Source organism: Onychostoma macrolepis, chromosome 07 (genome assembly GCF_012432095.1).
Source record: "Onychostoma macrolepis isolate SWU-2019 chromosome 07, ASM1243209v1, whole genome shotgun sequence".
Taxonomy (NCBI): Eukaryota; Metazoa; Chordata; class Actinopteri; order Cypriniformes; family Cyprinidae; genus Onychostoma; species Onychostoma macrolepis.
Genome location: NC_081161.1, coordinates 41,702,096 through 41,719,205, shown reverse-complemented (window position 1 = coordinate 41,719,205; position 17,110 = coordinate 41,702,096).

Genomic DNA, 17,110 nt, shown 5'->3' with positions numbered 1-17,110 from the left:
CTATAATTCCGTCCATCCATCCATCCCATCCGTCCGTCTGTCTGTCCATCTCTCCGTCCAAGCCAGTTTTTTTTAACCTTTTGTGTTTGGAATCTTTTTTGCTGATCTATTGAAACTGGGCAGTAGATTTACCCGGGATGCTTTGCATGGTACTGGATTGGGAGAGTTGATGTTGAAATTAAATAAAAAGTTAAAAATATATATTTTATGTTTGAAGTAAAGAGGAAGACTTGTTAGTGTTTAATGTTCAGTTATCTTGGTTATCATTGTGCTGAAGAGTGGAGCCTGTGATTATGATGATAGGAACTTTTTTTTTTATTCTGTTCAGTTACATATTTTTCAACATTTTTAAGTTCATGGGACATTTTATTCATTTATTTTTTATTTGAAGGTGTTTTACTTGAGTAGGTGACTGATTTGGCACATGCAACATAGAGTATGCATTTGGGAATACTAAACATTTTTATTTACATTTCTGGAATTATAAATTATATTTCATTTAATTTCATCATTGACTGAAATTGCTATAATGAATGTTTCTCTCATTTCGTCCACCAAATTGAATGCATCTTGGATGTATTATTTTTTCCCATTGTGCATTATGGGCTTGCTCTCAAAACAAGTTGCAATGTTTCCTTACAATTTGACCAAAATAACAATGTCAATATATAGTATGTCTTGGAATGTATTCATACTGCAAAACTGCAAATGTTGTTAATCAGTTTTTCATTAAAATTTTCATTAAAACCCTTTTTACAATTGCTTATTTATACTCTCTTTACTTTTGAATTGGCTGAGCCAAGATTTCTAATTGATGGCAGAGGTCTACATCATCTACATCTACCAGCAGGAGCATTTAAGAACTCTTGACCTAAATGTAAATCTCAGAGGAGATCGTCGGAGATAATTGTTTGAGGTCAGCTCACTGTAGCCACATGCAAAAACAACACAAGAAGACGTTTGGTTGCTGCAGAGCAATAAAGCTTTTTGGCAGTGCCACATAGTACATGACAGACTCCTCAGGTCACCGTAAACACATCAGCATTGACTGAGAGCAACATAGAGCTAACGTGGCAGACTGCTGATGTGTTGCGGTCTAATCAGACGCTGTCTTGTTTGTATTTGGGACTTTTGCTGTCTTTGTGCAACTGTAAATAGAGGCATATGTCATGTTTGTTAAATCGGAAATCTGACTGAATGAGACAAGCCTGATGTACAGAGCATTTTTTTTGGTTTGGACCGTAGGTGAAAATGGCGCATATTCAAATGCTAATGTAAGTGTCTAAAGCCGGATTGTATAGCGTGCAGCCTGGGGGGTAAAATCACAATGCGCCGCATATCGCCAGCACACACAAGTCAGACTTGTGAATGTGTCTGGGTTTGTTTGTTGGCTGTTGTTTTTGTGGTCAAGCAGGGCCATTCAATACTTCCAGTTCCATATTTAATATAGGTATGAAAAAAATCTGACTCTCTCGTGCCCTTAGCTACAACTTCCTCTCAGATAACTGCAGGAGATCGAGGTCAGAGACAAAATACACAGCATGCTTGGTTTTGTTTCCAGGAATTGGCCATGCTGTGAAGTCACTGCACCTGAAAGGTGAACAATTTAAACTTTTTTGCTCATGGTCTTAACTGAGCTTGTCCAGTTCTGCTCAATAGATTCAACTTTCACCTTTTTTCTTTTTGGATCAGTAAGAGTTGGGTCAGTAAGATTTCTTTTTTAAACATTTTTTAAAAGAAGTCTCTTCTCCTCGCCAAAGCTGCATATTTGATCAAAAATACAGTAAAACTGTGAAATATTATTACAATTTTGAATAACTGTTTTCTGTTTGAATATATTGTGAAATGTAATTTATTTCTGAGATGCAAAACTGAATTTTCAGCATCATTACTACAGTCTTCAGTGTCACATGATCCTTCAGAAATCATTCTGATATGCTGATTTGATGCTCAAGAAACATTTATTATTATTACCAGCTAATTTATTGAGTCACATGCACATGTTCACATTACACAGGATTTATTCTGGTTCTTAACTTGAACTTGATTGGGATTTGGGATGGATGAATAGATGAGTAGACAGACAGACAGACAGACAGACAGACAGACAGACAGACAGATAGATAGATAGATAGATAGATAGATAGATAGATAGATAGATAGATAGATAGATAGATAGATAGAGACAGATAGATAGATAGAGACAGATAGATAGATGAGTAGACAGACACTATGGATGGATGGGTGAATGTGACATTAATTGTTAATATTAACTTCATTCCAAGCATATAAGATAAATCTTCTCTGCTTTTATTGTGCTGTGATCCTGAGATCAGTGTCAGTGTCTAATTGAAACAAATGGGAGTGATCTGTGAGAGCTGTTCAATGCTGGATGGGTCACAGTCTCACTCTCATGGTGCACAAGAGCCTGTCGTTGGATACTGTACTGTTGTTAAAGTGTAGCCTGGAAGTGAAATTGTGAATCATAAATCATTCTATACCTTCTGCTGCACACATTCCCTCCTTAGCTTCCTCTCTAAATATTATATTCCTTTCATTTCATTCTCTTTCTAATACTAATATCTTTCATAACCACAGCAGCGAAGCTCATTTCTGATGCATTAAGATCGCCCATGATACGCCTACACTGCCATCCTGTCAGAATAATGCAGTTCAGTTCTGTATCATAATGTAATGCACAGCAATCTCTGACACACATCAAAAATGTTTTTTATTAACATAATGTGTTCTAGTCAGTTTGATTGAGGTGTTGAAATTAAATAAACAAAAAATATTAATAATTTTCTTATGATTTATCATTACCAAGTATTGTAAATCTTTTTAGCGACTTGATATCTTTCAGTTAGCACAGGTTTTGTATTTCTTTTTGGAAAGAAAAAGGCCTCATTGATCTGAGCTTGCACCAAAAAAAACGGAATTTAGAATAGGATAGGATAGGATCTGTGGTCAAGTATAGCATAATGAGAGGTTTACACACAATTTTTAAAAGGTCGGTCATTTTTGGCTGGAAACACAAAATATTGTTGCAGGATTTACAGCACAGCACAGAGTTCAACTGTCCAAGTGGGAAGTATTCTATTCTAATTGTACTATTGTATACTTTTCTATTACAATTAATATAATTAAGCTCCATTTTTAAAGGCTGGAATACACTATACATTATTTTTGCCCCGATTTCCCCCCGATTTACAGTCTGGATAAGTCGATAGTTGCTGAACATCAGAGCCAGTCTGCAGATTTCAGAAGCACGTGGTGTGCGATGGTCACAGACTCAGAGTTCTTTGGGGAACCCCCCCTTTTTTAGAATGTTATTCTATTAGATTGCATTAATCTTTTTAGTTGTTATGTTATATTTGTTTTGTTTATATTATTATATTATATTCTTTTCAATAGCACTGTATTATGGTTCTCTCTCTGGCTAGTCAGAATCCTCAAATGGCCAGAATGCTGTATCTTAAATACTGCCGTCTCTGTTGTGCTGAAGGCATCCCGTTCCTGCTCCTCTGTCACACACACACACACACACACTGAGCCAGTCACACCTCCTCGCAGTGACCTTTATTAACTGCAGCGTCTCTGAGAATGCATCCAGCCATTCGTTAAATAGGACACAGCCCTGCGTGTGCGACAAGAGACGAATAAACAGCAGATATTTCAGCTCTGATGTTTGGCTTCATAAGTCACAGCATTCAAAGCAGCTCCTGTGGGTGAGCCTCTGCTTACTGAGTTAGTTAGTCTTCAGCGAAATCTCTGGAAGGGCAGATTTTTTGCTTGTAAATGCTGCAGAATGCATGTCTCAGGGAAAATTTGACAGGAAAATAATGATGCAGACTTTACCTTTTCTGTGAGATGGCTAGCGCGTACAATGAAGCCACAAGGACCTGCACACTTTCATCTTTGCTCATGGGCATAAATGAGATCATTTGTGACAAGCAATCATCTCTTGACAAGCAGATTTCACTGATTGGCTGATGGAGTTAAAAAGAACATGTAGAATCCCCAACACATCATTAGTAACTATCCTGAGGCATCAAATGCAACTCTGTCTAGCAAATAAATAAATAATAATAATAATAAAAACTTGAAATAGTTGTCAGAAAATATATTTTGTCAGAATGCACTGCTAATTTTGAATGACTGAGAGATGCTGAGAGAATAAAGGTAGTTAAAACATCTATCAGCAAGGGCAAACTACTAAAAATAACCAGCTAATCTTTGACATTGGTGGAAATGAACAAAAGTATTCAATACTTGGCAATAGAAAGCTACCACAATAGAGTTGTAGGAGTGAAGTGCTGTAAAAATCAAGGGCTTGCTCTTTTTTTTCCATAATTTTATACATATTATGTCAGGAATGTAATATCTATATTGTATAAATATTATATAAGTAAATATAATTTTATTATTTTATATAGTTTACAATGCATTTATACTGTATATTCTAAGCATTATACAGTATTTGAAACTATATAAAATACTCTCTCTCTCTCTCTCTCTCTCTATATATATATATATATATAAACTATATAATAATTGTATACAGTTAAATATATTAAGTATTAAATAAATAGTTGAATTATATTATTTATTATCAATTACAATTTTATCATAATTATCATTTAATTTATGCAAAGTATTATACACACACATATACTATTTATCACATGAAGTCACATTTATCTTTATTTTATATTTATTTATTTATTTATTTTATTTTACATGAATTCGGTAACACAACTTTGACACAACCAATGGTGTGAGTTTGGGGGTGGGACTGACTCTTAAGGCCATTTCACACTGAGTCCGAAATTTTTGCACGTTAAAAAATAAATACGACCTCACGTTGTGTCAATCACGTTTACACACTGCCTCCGAAACTTTCGTCCGTCATAAAAAAAAAATTTGGATCAGGTTCGATTTTCTGCGTTTTCGCATCTGTAGCATGCATTTTGATAGGAAAGGATGACACATACGGAAAAACACATACGCATGCGAAAATTTCGGACTCAGTGTGCAATGGCCTTTAGTCTGACTAATGTCAGATAGAAATAGTTTTTATTGTTTTAGTGACTAGGTGATGTGTATGGCATAGAAACTGCATAATTTAGCTTTGAATAAACATTCAGGTACAGAAATGTTGGAACTTCTATATAATCTTACACAACTATAACAAACCACCTATAAAATGAACTCCACTTCCAAAGTCAACCCGTTCTTCTGCTTCTAGTTCTGCTTGGTTGTTGCTGATTTGAGATCATTACTAGTGTAATTGATCTGGATATCTCAAGAAGAGCTCTCCATGAGCCCCTAAGTACTAATAAGAGCCTGCGTTCAGACCCACTTTAGACGTCACCCCAAGGGGTTGAATTCATTTACAGTGTCAGGATATCTTATTTGCCGCTGTGCCTTCTATTGCCTTCGGTGCTCAACTGGATTAAACCATTAAACCGTGGTGTGTTAAGTAGCTATTTCTGCAGTGGGATTCATCTGCTACCAAAATTTACCAGGCCCTTTAGTGGCGATGGGAAACATTTTTCAGCTATGATTGTCTTTCCAGTCTGAATTCCTGCTGTTTTTGATGCTAAAAGTGAGAAGCTGAAGGTCTGCCTGTGAGATCTGTCTTAAAACAGAAATTATGAAATCATTTGCGACAAAAATGCATAATAAAATGTGTTTTAGATTGCAACTAATGGCCCTATACATTATAAACATTCAATGTATTATTGCGATTTTTAAAGGAGAATAGTGCATTGTATCTTACTAAATTAAACTAAGTGCATTTAAATCAATTATTATTGAAAGCCCACTGCACTTACTGCAATAACTGATTAAGCAGAACTCAAGCTTTGCTTCTAAGTTAAATATTAAAATTTTATGTTTGAGTTAATGTTTCTAATTTTAATTGTTTTATGTGTATTTGTGAACAGAATTTATATTTAATAAATTATTTAATTTATCATTAAGAAACATTCTTTTTTTAGGAATACTCGTTTTATCTTTTAAGGCAATTGGTTTTCTCAAATTATTTGCATTAAGTCATTGGGTTTTACAATTTGAGGTTGTCTAGAGGCAAAATAAGATAGTAAAAGATAAAGAAAAAGTCGACAAATTGACACAGGCTTTATTATTTTCAATCTAACTTGGTTGTTTTATGGTAACTTGTTCATTAGGTTTTATAGGGAATAGTCCAGAAACCAACTGTGCTAATGGGAAACCAAGCTGAAACAAACACAAACAGCTATTATGGAGTCAGGTCACATTAAATAAAACAAACCAAAACTAAACCCAGATGAAGGCCTTGCTAATGGACCGTTGCGTGTAGAGATTCAGCCTCCACCCAAAGTCCTGGCTCATGCATCATTAATACTGTTCAATTAATAATGCAGTCAATGCGACTATTAAACACTCATTTGACTGTAATTGCCTTGCAATCAATCTTGTACGAGAGACAATCGAATTCTCTGAGCTCTGATTGGATTGGATCTTCGTAGAAAGGCATCGGTCCAGGATCCACCGCTGCTAGCTGCAGTGTGGCTGTTGGTTGGTCAGCGCAAGCGAATGATTTGTACTTACAGAGAGGGACACAGACAGATGCATTGGCACTAAATAATAGGTCTTGTCATTTAGACAAACAGGCTAATTTTGAGTCCCTTTCACTTTTTGGGAAAATAATTGCGTAAAAATGAGACAACATCATTCACGGTGATGGAGCGCTTGTCTCACGTTGAGAACACAACCGATTCCTTTGGTATGCAACTGCTGACGTAGTATCACTCTTAAAAAAATTATATTATAATTAATATAATTACATTCTATTTTTAACTGTTCGCTTTGTTTTTTAATTTGTAATCATTTAACTGAACATTTTTAAAAGTAAAGGTTCTTTATTGGCATTGATGGTTCCATGAAGAACCTTTAACAAGGTTAAGGTTCTTTATAGCGGAAAAAAGGTTCTTTAGATTGGTAAAATGTTATTCACACTAAGAAAGTGGTTATTTTAAGAAAGATTCTTTGGGGAAACAGGAAAAACGGTCGTTCTAAACCCTTTTGGAATGTTTATTTTTAAGAGTGTCGGTCATGACTGTGCCAAAGTAATAAAAGTATATGAGTGATTGTTGATGTGACTGAACGTCGTGGATATTTTTATTGTCGTCAATTATGTTTTTCCTACATATTGTAGGACAATTCAATATCAGCTCAATGCTGCTTAGAGAGGTGCCTTACTGAGTAACTCGTCAAAGTCTTAATCACTGCCTATGGCATAATATTGAATTCGGAGGACAGTTGGAGAGATGGTTCATTGAATTGTTCTCATGGCAATATAAATACAATTTTGGGTATTTTTTGATTTGCTTTGTGAGGGTTTCCTCAAAAACTGTGGCTTAACTCAAAAACATCTCAGTGCAGTGAAAAGTCATGCTTTATTCATCACATTAAATTAAAATAAAAGTACATTATATAATTGAATAATATATAATTTATATAAGTAGGCGAATTATTAGTTATTACACATTACCTTTGTTAACAAGATGACAAAATATATTTATAGAAGACAAATGAAATTGTTGTGATCATGCTAAAGTATTGATTTTACGCATCAATATTCACCTAGTTCAGGTAAATCTATTTAACTGTGTGGAAATGTGTGTCATAATTTATATTTATATTTTTTTTTTTGGACAGTTAAAGCCTTTTGATCTATATATTATATTACTCCTAAGATTTTCAGTTAATATTTTTTCATGTGTTTACAGTTCTCTGATGTTGTTAATGGTCATATGACATACAAGTAAACAAATAAAATATTTAATCTTTTAAATAAGTGTTCTAAAGATATTAAAAAATATATTTATTTTTATTTCACGTTTTTTATTTAATTACTAGTTCTTTTTATAAATTTAAATAGTGAGATTGATCAATGTTCTTTTAAATGGTGAGAATGATCAATGTACAGTATTCTTATACAATTTTCATTCTGCTTCAAAATAAATATAATTACTTTTGTAGACACTTAATGTATTTGCAAATTGGGCCAGGCTGTAAATTTTGTATAATCTCTGATATATTTTTTTCCTCTTACGGATAAATAAAGTATCTGTTTACCGATCCATCTATCTATACCAGCAAGAGACGGCAAGCATCACCTCATACCTGCTCTATCAGGGGACTCTTTTCAAAAAGACTGACTGACATTAAGGTACTAGTACAAATATGTCAAGATAACCTGTCTTCTTTCAAAAACATGTCTTCTCTATTTTTTCCCCAATGTACTGTTTATGTATTTCACATTAATATATGCTAGAAACTCCAGAGAGCCTCATGTGGAGCAGCAGATAAACTGGGTCAAAAATGTTGACATGAAATGTGGAGATCAGAACTAGGGCTTTAAACTCCGGATCAAGATACAGCCATCAAAGCTGAGGATCCTGCTTGTCCTTTTTCAGAAAAGGGCTCTTTAAAATAGGTGATAAAAGACATGAGAACGAGATGATGTTGGATTAGCGTTAGCAATCTATAACATTTTAAAATTTGATGAATATTAATGTGCTGATCAGGCCTGCGTGTTTACATTATCCCATCAATCACATAGCAAATCTAATGAATATAAAGATCAGCTGCTTTTTAATAACTTAACAGAATAACCTTGTGCTGACACTTAAGGGAAGGTTCACAAAAAATAACTATCTCCTTCATTTATGATTTATGAAAAATCATCATCCACCTTTTCCCTGTATGGACAATGGACTTTCTGTCTTCTCATTTTTAGTTATATTAAAGAAATAGTTTGCCCCAAAATCAAACTTTTCTGAAAATTTACTCACTCTCAGGCCATCCAAGATGTAGATGAGTTTGCTTCTTCATCAGGACAGATTTGGCGAAATGTAGCATTACATCACTTGCTCACCAATAGATCATCTGCAGTAAATGGGTGCCGTCAGAATGAAAGTCCGAACAGCTGATAAAAACATCACAATTATCCACAAGTAATCCACACCACTCCAGTCCATCAATTAACATCTTGTGAAGTGAAAAGCGTGAGTGTTTACATGATACAAACCCATCATCAAGGCACTATTACTTACCATTGCTTCTGGCCAAAACACAAATATAGTGGTGTGGATTATTGTGATGTTTTTATCAGCTGTTGGATCTCTTATTCTGACGGCACCCATTCATTGCAGAGGATCCATTGGTGAGCAAGTGATGCAATGCTACATTTCTCCAAATATGTTGTAATGCAGGGGGCAGATGGGATTTTTTAACTGGAGGAGACATGGTACATAACTGGTACATGACCCCCCAGATTCATAGTGACCCGATCCATCCCCCTCACTGTCTCTACGAAAGGCGCCATTGGTAAACAGAGGATTAATCAGGGTTTCAGCTATGTACATTAGCCTAAGTAGTGGCGGACCGGCCACCGCTCCTTAAATGTGCACTAAGTGATTTTTGAAAAACGCTTTCGACCGCAGTGTCTGACCGAGTCCCAAAACACACTTGTAGCCAATCAGCAGTTAGGGGTGTGTCTTGTACTGGTAGAGAGAAGAGAGCGCTGAATTTGAGTGCACTGGACGAATATTAGCAGATCGACTCTAGATAGAGAGAGATAGCAGATAAAAAAAGAGGAAAATATCAGAGAAACAAAACATTAATAAGAAGGGTTACGATCAGGCAAGAGGTAGGACCCACGTAAATATCAGAGCAGCTTTCCAGCAGTGGAGAGAACTCAAGGAGCTGGAACGGCTCGAATCGGACGCCGAGGTTGTGTTATTTCTTCTTGATAGGTGAGTAACGTTAATTTTGCTTTGTTTCATACAACTTATCCGTGTTGGCTTTTGCTTGAATATGCTTGTGCATCATCTTCGCTTGTTTCCATGATTGTCATTGACATGGTTGTGTACATATGTGTGGATGCAGAGATTTCAAAATTGTGATTCCCCCCTGTATATAAATGTATATTATACTGTATATAAATTGTGGGCATCAGGGAGCCGCTATTGTGCCTGGCATTGAAGCTGCTTTTGAATACACGATCACTTTTTAGTTTCACTTTCACTTTCGAGATTCTCTCTGTTTATACTATGGAGCGGCAGTACTTACCACACATTTTACAAGATCAGCTGTTTGTCAGTGGTGCTCAGGATCTGCAAATCATTCGCCATCATCCTCAGTCATCTCTCCTTACTCTGTTTATGTGGTAAGTGAAATTTTATGTACTGCAATGTAAAAGGCAACCGTTAGCAATTGTTATTTGTTTCCGTGCCTTTCTGTATACGGATTCACGCTTCGGGCACACTCCCTAACCCACTCACCTAGCGGTAACCATAGTGATCGTATACTATCGTCTATGACAGAGCTGGTGATTTTTCTGGACTGAAAAAATTGGACTGCTGACAGCTTGGTCCCCCCCAGTTAAAAAATCCCATCTGCTCCCCTGCTTGAATTCTCTCCACCGCTGGAAAGCTGCTCTGATATTTACGTGGGTCCTACCTCTTGCCTGATCATAACCCTTCTTTTTAATGTTTTGTTTGTCTGATATTTTCCTCTTTTTTATCTGCTATCTCTCTCTATCTATAGTCGATCTGCTAATATCCATCCTGTGCACTCAAATCAAGCGCTCTCTTCTCTCTTATCAGTACAAGACACGCCACCTTACTGCTGTTTGGCTCCAAAAGTGTTTTTGGACTCGGTCAGACACTGCGGTCGAAAGCGTTTTTCAAAAATCGCTTAGTGCACGTTTAAGGAGCGGCGGCCGGGCCGCCACTACTTAGGCTAATGTACATTGCTGAAACCCTGATTAATCCTCTGTTTACCGATGCCGCCTTTCGTAGAGACAGTGCCCCTCACTGATCGGGTCACTATGAATCTGGGGGGGTCATGTACCCCCCGTCCCTAGTGCCTGTTCAAATGCAAATTATTTTTGGGTTGAACTGTTCCTTGAATAATAAACCTAAAAATAATTAACTATTGTGGCACTTAGTTACACAGCATGCTTTGAAGCTTGGGTCATATCAGACTGAATTTGATCTAATTACTAACTAAAACTGCATAAAAACAGGTTTATGAAGTGTTCCTAGTTGATTGTACTCACTGTCCTCATATAAGCTTATATAAACTCTACCGGCGGCTTCACACCGAAAGTGTCAAACTTCATTTTGATACTTCAAGAAATCAAACATTGTCAAGAGATTCACCTAATCAGGACACAGCAAGACATCTGATTCAGGAAAAATGCAACCTTTTGAGGCATTGTTTGAATGTGCGTGAGTGGGAGCGGTTTAATCTGAGCTTCATAATAGCGTCACTGAATAATGAAATATTACAAACTAGAGAGGTTGATTCTCAAAGTATAATGCAGAAATGGATAAAAAGGAGCTAAAAATGGAAAGAAGGGGTGCATGGCCAGCTTCTATTTTTTGTCCCTCCATCCCTGGTGCTTTGAATCAACCTCAATTAGCCGTGGCTTCCCGCAAACCTGTCGGCTGGTAGGTGTGATATTTTAATCAGATGCCCGTCCTGGACGAGGATGAGCTGACTGTTGCTTTAGACGCGGACTCAAAGGACTAGTGCAATTTTTGGGGGATTCAAGCTGAGCGTTAACGATTCCCCGTGTCGGAATGCTCTACAGACGGCGGCTGAGATCCAGCCAGGCAATTTCCGCTTTAGCCACTAGCCGGTTCGAGCAGGTGGTGCTACAGCAGAGATGAATTTTTTATGAGATTGAGGAGCAATATCTCCCCTGAGGCCTCAGTCACAACCGTGGAGCTTATTTGGTCTACTAGCACTTTAATCTTAACACATGCTCACCCTGAAACCAGTCCTAGGAACTTGTCATCACTTCAAACCGGCAAGCGATCAATTCTGGGCAGTTGAAAAAAACAGAAACATCAAAATATGCACCCACATGATTTCCTGAGAACGTCCTTACTGTGCCAAAGCATGTTTTCCTAGCCGTAATGACCTGGCATGAATTAGAATAAATAGCATTTCAGAGATTTAAATGAAAAGACTTGCTTAATAATTCAGGATGGTGGCCTAGATAGAAGTTTCATCCCCCATCTCTGAGGGAAATATTTGAGTAAAATATATGCAGATTTGATGATGTCCTTATATATATACTTGGGCTTAATCACTTGATCTTTACCTACAGGGCAAGAGTGCAAAAATTCTGAATCTGAAAAAGAACACTAGTTTAGACTGAATTGTAATTGGATGAACCGCATTCAAATGTCTTTGCCGTCACTTTTTATCAATTGAATATATCCTTGATGAATAAAAGTGTTAATATCTAAAAAAAAAAAATTAATAATAATAATAATAAAGAAACTTTTTTTGAATAGTCTATGCATTAATGGAAGGTGATAACAAGTGACTTCTGAGTGAGTCAGTGAATCATTCATTCAAGCAATCTATTGCTCTATAACAAAACAATGACTGTCTATGAATGAGTCGTTGAATCATTTAATCAAATTAATGATTTGTTCTATAACACCGATTCATTCAGTGATACAAACAAGTGGCTACCACTATGAATGAGTCAGCGAATCAGTCATTCAAACAATTTGCTCCATAATGCTGATTTGTTCAATAACAAAACAAGTGACTGTCCTTATGAAAGAGTCACTGAATCATTCATTCAAATGATTTGTTCTGTAATTCTGATTTATTCAGTTACAAAACAAGTAACTGGTGATATGAACGAGTCATTGAATCATCCATTCAAATGATTTATTCTAAAATGCTGATTCTATCAATAAAGAAATGAGTAACTGGCACTATGAATGAGTCATTGAATCATTCATTCAGGCGAAAAATTCGTTCTACAATGCTGATTCTTTTAGTAATGCAAACAAGTGACTGTCCTTATGAAAGAGTCACTGAATCATTATTAATTCAGATGATTTGTTCTGTAATCCTGATTCATTCAGTTACAAAACAAACAACTGGCTATATGAATGAGTCATTGAATCGTCCATTCAACTGAATCAATTGAAATAACAAAACTGCTGTATGTTGCTCTTGTTGCAACGGTTCTGTGTAATAAAGTAGATCAACACATGAAGATCTGAGGCAATTAGTGATAGGCTACTTATATACATACTTGCTGTCCAATGGTTTATAAGAGTAATATCACACTTGCAAGGGCACTGATTACTGTATATGATTACCATAGAATATTCAAATAATCCTCTAAAGGCCATTACTTTGCAGTTGGATTATACATTCTTTATGATAACTAAAATGAGTAAAGCAGGTAGCAGAAGCCAGAATAAATACTCATATCTCTCTCTCCCTCTCTCTCTCTCCCTCTATCACACACACACAAACAAACAAACATATACATGCTGTCTGTCTCCTTGTCTATTGCTCTATGTATTCCTTATTCACCTGACGCTTTTATGTCTCAGCCTCTCATCTCGTTCTTGACATTTACTGCTTTGCTTTCTCCATCTCTCTCGGCTGCCGTCCTCTTCACTCTCAGCTGGTAAATATGTTGGAGGAGGCAGAGGTCTACTAAGCAGAGGTCAGTGGTGGATATTGCAGTTTTTCTCTCTGCAATACTGTGGAAAGTGAATGAAAAAGCAAGCCCTTCTGCTTGATTGCCTGAAAATGCTGGCTTGGTGTTTTCTTGTGTAGCGACTGGAGATCTGAGATTGAATGCAGGAGTCTTTGAAGTGTTTTTGAGGAGCACTCAGATTTTTGGAAGCAGTATTGTGGCAAATTTCGGTCTGGGATTTAGGCTTATTTGCAGAGATTTATTTATTAAGAGAACAAACACTGTCATTATCACAGTTAAAACTGTATTGAATTGTGCATCACGCTATATCACGTAATTTTCAACTACAGTAAGAAACGCCATCACAATTTAGTAATTCTGCCTGAAAAAAAGAGACGTTACTAATTGAAATTTCTCAACGTCGTCACTTGACTGCTAATTTAAGCATCATCAATTGACTGCAAATGACTGCTAATTTAATTTGGATAATGTTAAACTTACATCAGACTCACACTGACAATCAGCTAATTTTCACTTTAAACAACCTGTCATATTTTCATAAATACTTTTTGAAAATTGCTTACTCTCACTTAGAACAAAACTGACCAGCAGTTAAAATCTATTAATGGAACAACTGATAATACTAAGGATACACTAACTAACCTTTTTGTTGTTGTTGTTGTTTTCCATACAATTACAGTTTATAGGTCTATACTAGGTCTATATTCCAAGACTTCTGAATCCGTACAACAGCTTTATGTGAAAAACAGACTGAAATTATATGTTTTTCACTACTTTGTTACCTTAAATGTTATGTATTATATAGCTCTATGGAAAACAAAAGCTTATACGTTCTGCCTAACATCTCATTTTGTGTTTCATGGAAGAAAGAGGTTCGAAATGACATTGGAGGCGAGACGTGATGGAAGAATTTTCATTTTTCTGTATAGTATTCCTTTAACTTATCATTTCCAGCCTATTAATATTTGATGTTTTCATATTATGCTTCTCTTTCTTGCTGTCCATCTTTTATAATTTCAGCCATCTATCTCCAGCAAACCATAACTGACACACACACACACCTGTCAATTGTGATCGCTCGTCTGATGCTGACACTAACATACAGGAAGCACAGAGGAAACAGCAGCCAAGACTTCCTGTGGTTTTGTGCTGCTATCATTCACTGAGTCGTCAGGCAGAAATGTGGGAAGCATCCAGACGCTGGTGGCTCTGCCATCTGCAGCACTATTCATGAGCAGATACGCAGGGAAATCCATCCAGCCGGTAAACACAGTTCAGTCTGTAACGTGCTGCAGGGAGAACAGTGTAAAGAGTCTGAGGTTAACCATATACTGTAAAGGCCTGTTCACAACAAGTACACTGACTAACCACGCACTACAGTTTTGTCGTCTACCGCTTTAAATATGCACACTCTTTAAAGCAGAATGGATTCTGATAGGCTGTCTTATCTTTTTTTTTATTCCAACTATATAGTTCCTCTGTGCTATTCCTTTTATAGTTGTGATGTGGACTTACCTGTTCCCATAGTATAAGAACGATTATTACAACTTTACAGTCAGAGCTGGGTAGTAACTGATTACATGTAACCTATATTACGTAAATTCCAAAACTGAAGTGCTTGTAATTAGGATCCCAGTAATCCAACAGTTACTTTTTTATTGATTACTTATTTATATATTACAGTCACATTTGATGTTTGCAGTTCTCTGCAAGCTAGGCAATATTGCGTTCATAATCGAAGACGAATCGCTTTCGATTATGAACGCGGTTTAGCGTAGCTTGTCAGTGAACTACGGCTCTGTGTATTAACTGCCGCTCCATCTGAAAGCAGGTGATGGCGATTTACTGCTAATCACAAAACCGGCTTTACTGACAAGTTGCACATGATAATCGAATATGATTAATTGCACAGCCCTACGCTCAACCGCCTTGCCGGGAATGCACCTGCTTGAGAGACCGGAAGCTGGACTAAACGGTTTATAAAGTTTTAAGAATCAACATTTTTCTTAAACTAACGCATCGTTTCGCTTCACAAGTCCTTTATTAAAACCCCGGAGCCTTGTGGAGTAGTTTTGCGATGGATGGGCACTTTTTTTTCGGATTCAGAAACAGGGGCACCATTCACTGCAATTATACAGATTGGAACAGACAGGACAATGCTGAATATAACTCCGAATGTGTTGATCTGAAAGAGGAATGTCAGACACGCCTAGGATGACCTGAGGGTGAGTAAATCTTTGGCTAATTTTCATTTCTGGGTGAACTATACCTTTAATGATCACATGCGTGCAGGTAAACAAATTAAATATTTCCTCTTTTTAGTAGCCTAAGTGTTTGTTATAAAATTATTTATTTTAATTTTACATTAGAGAAGAATCAGAATCAGAATGAGCTTTATTGGCCAGGTATGTTTACACATACGAGGAATTTGTTATAGTGACAGAAGCTCCACAGTGCAACAGAATGACAGCAACAGGACAGGACACAGATAATAAAAGAATAATATACAATATACAAAATAGCAAAAACACAATATATAATATAGACAATTATGTGTGTACAGGTCTGATATGTGCAAATTTGAAATGAAAAAATAAGTATGTGGTGAATAAATAATGTATAATAGTGTTCCACGTTTATTGTCAAGTGTTCATGAGATGGATTGCCTGAGGGAAGAAACTGTTCCTGTGCTGGTCGTTCTGGTGCTCAGAGCTCTGTAGCGTTGACCAGACGGCAGCAGTTCAAAGAGGGAGGGTGCTGGATGTGAGGGGTCCAGAATGATTTTGCCAGCCCTTTTTCTCACTCTGGATAAGTACAGTTCTTTGAGACTGGGGAGGGTTGTACCAATGATTCGCTCAGCAGTCCGGACTACCCTCTGTAGTCTTCTGTGGTCAGATTTGGTAGCTGAGCTGAACCAGACAGTTATTGAAGTGCAGAGGACGGATTCAATGATGGAGGAGTAGAACTGTTTCAGCAGCTCCTGTGGCAGGTTGAACTTCCTCAGCTGGCGAAGGAAGTGCAACCTCTGCTGGGCCTTTTTGACAATGGAGTCAATGTGAATGTCCCACTTCAGGTCCTGAGAAATTGTGGTGGAATCTGAATGACTCCACTGCAGTCACAGTGCTGTCCATGATGGTGCGTGGGGGGAGAGCAGGGGGGTTTCTCCTGAAGTCTACCGTAATCTCCACTGTTTTGAGCGTGTTCAGCTCCTTAACCTCCTGTCTGTAAGCAGACTCGTCACCGTCCTGAATGAGGCCGATGACTGTGGTGTCATCTGCAAACTTCAGGAGCTTGACAGAGGGGTCTTTGGATGTGCAGTCATTGGTGTACAGGGAGAAGAGCAGAGGGGAGAGAACGCAGCCCTGAGGGGCACCAGTGCTGATCGTACGAGTGCTGGATGTGTATTTTCCCAGCCTCACTAGCTGCTGCCTGTCTGTCAGGAAGCTGGTGATCCACTGACAGATGGAGGTGGGCACGGAGAGCTGAGTTAGTTTATTCTGAAGGGTGTCCGGGATGATAGTGTTAAAGGCAGAGCTGAAGTCTACAAACAGGATCCTCACATAAGTCCCT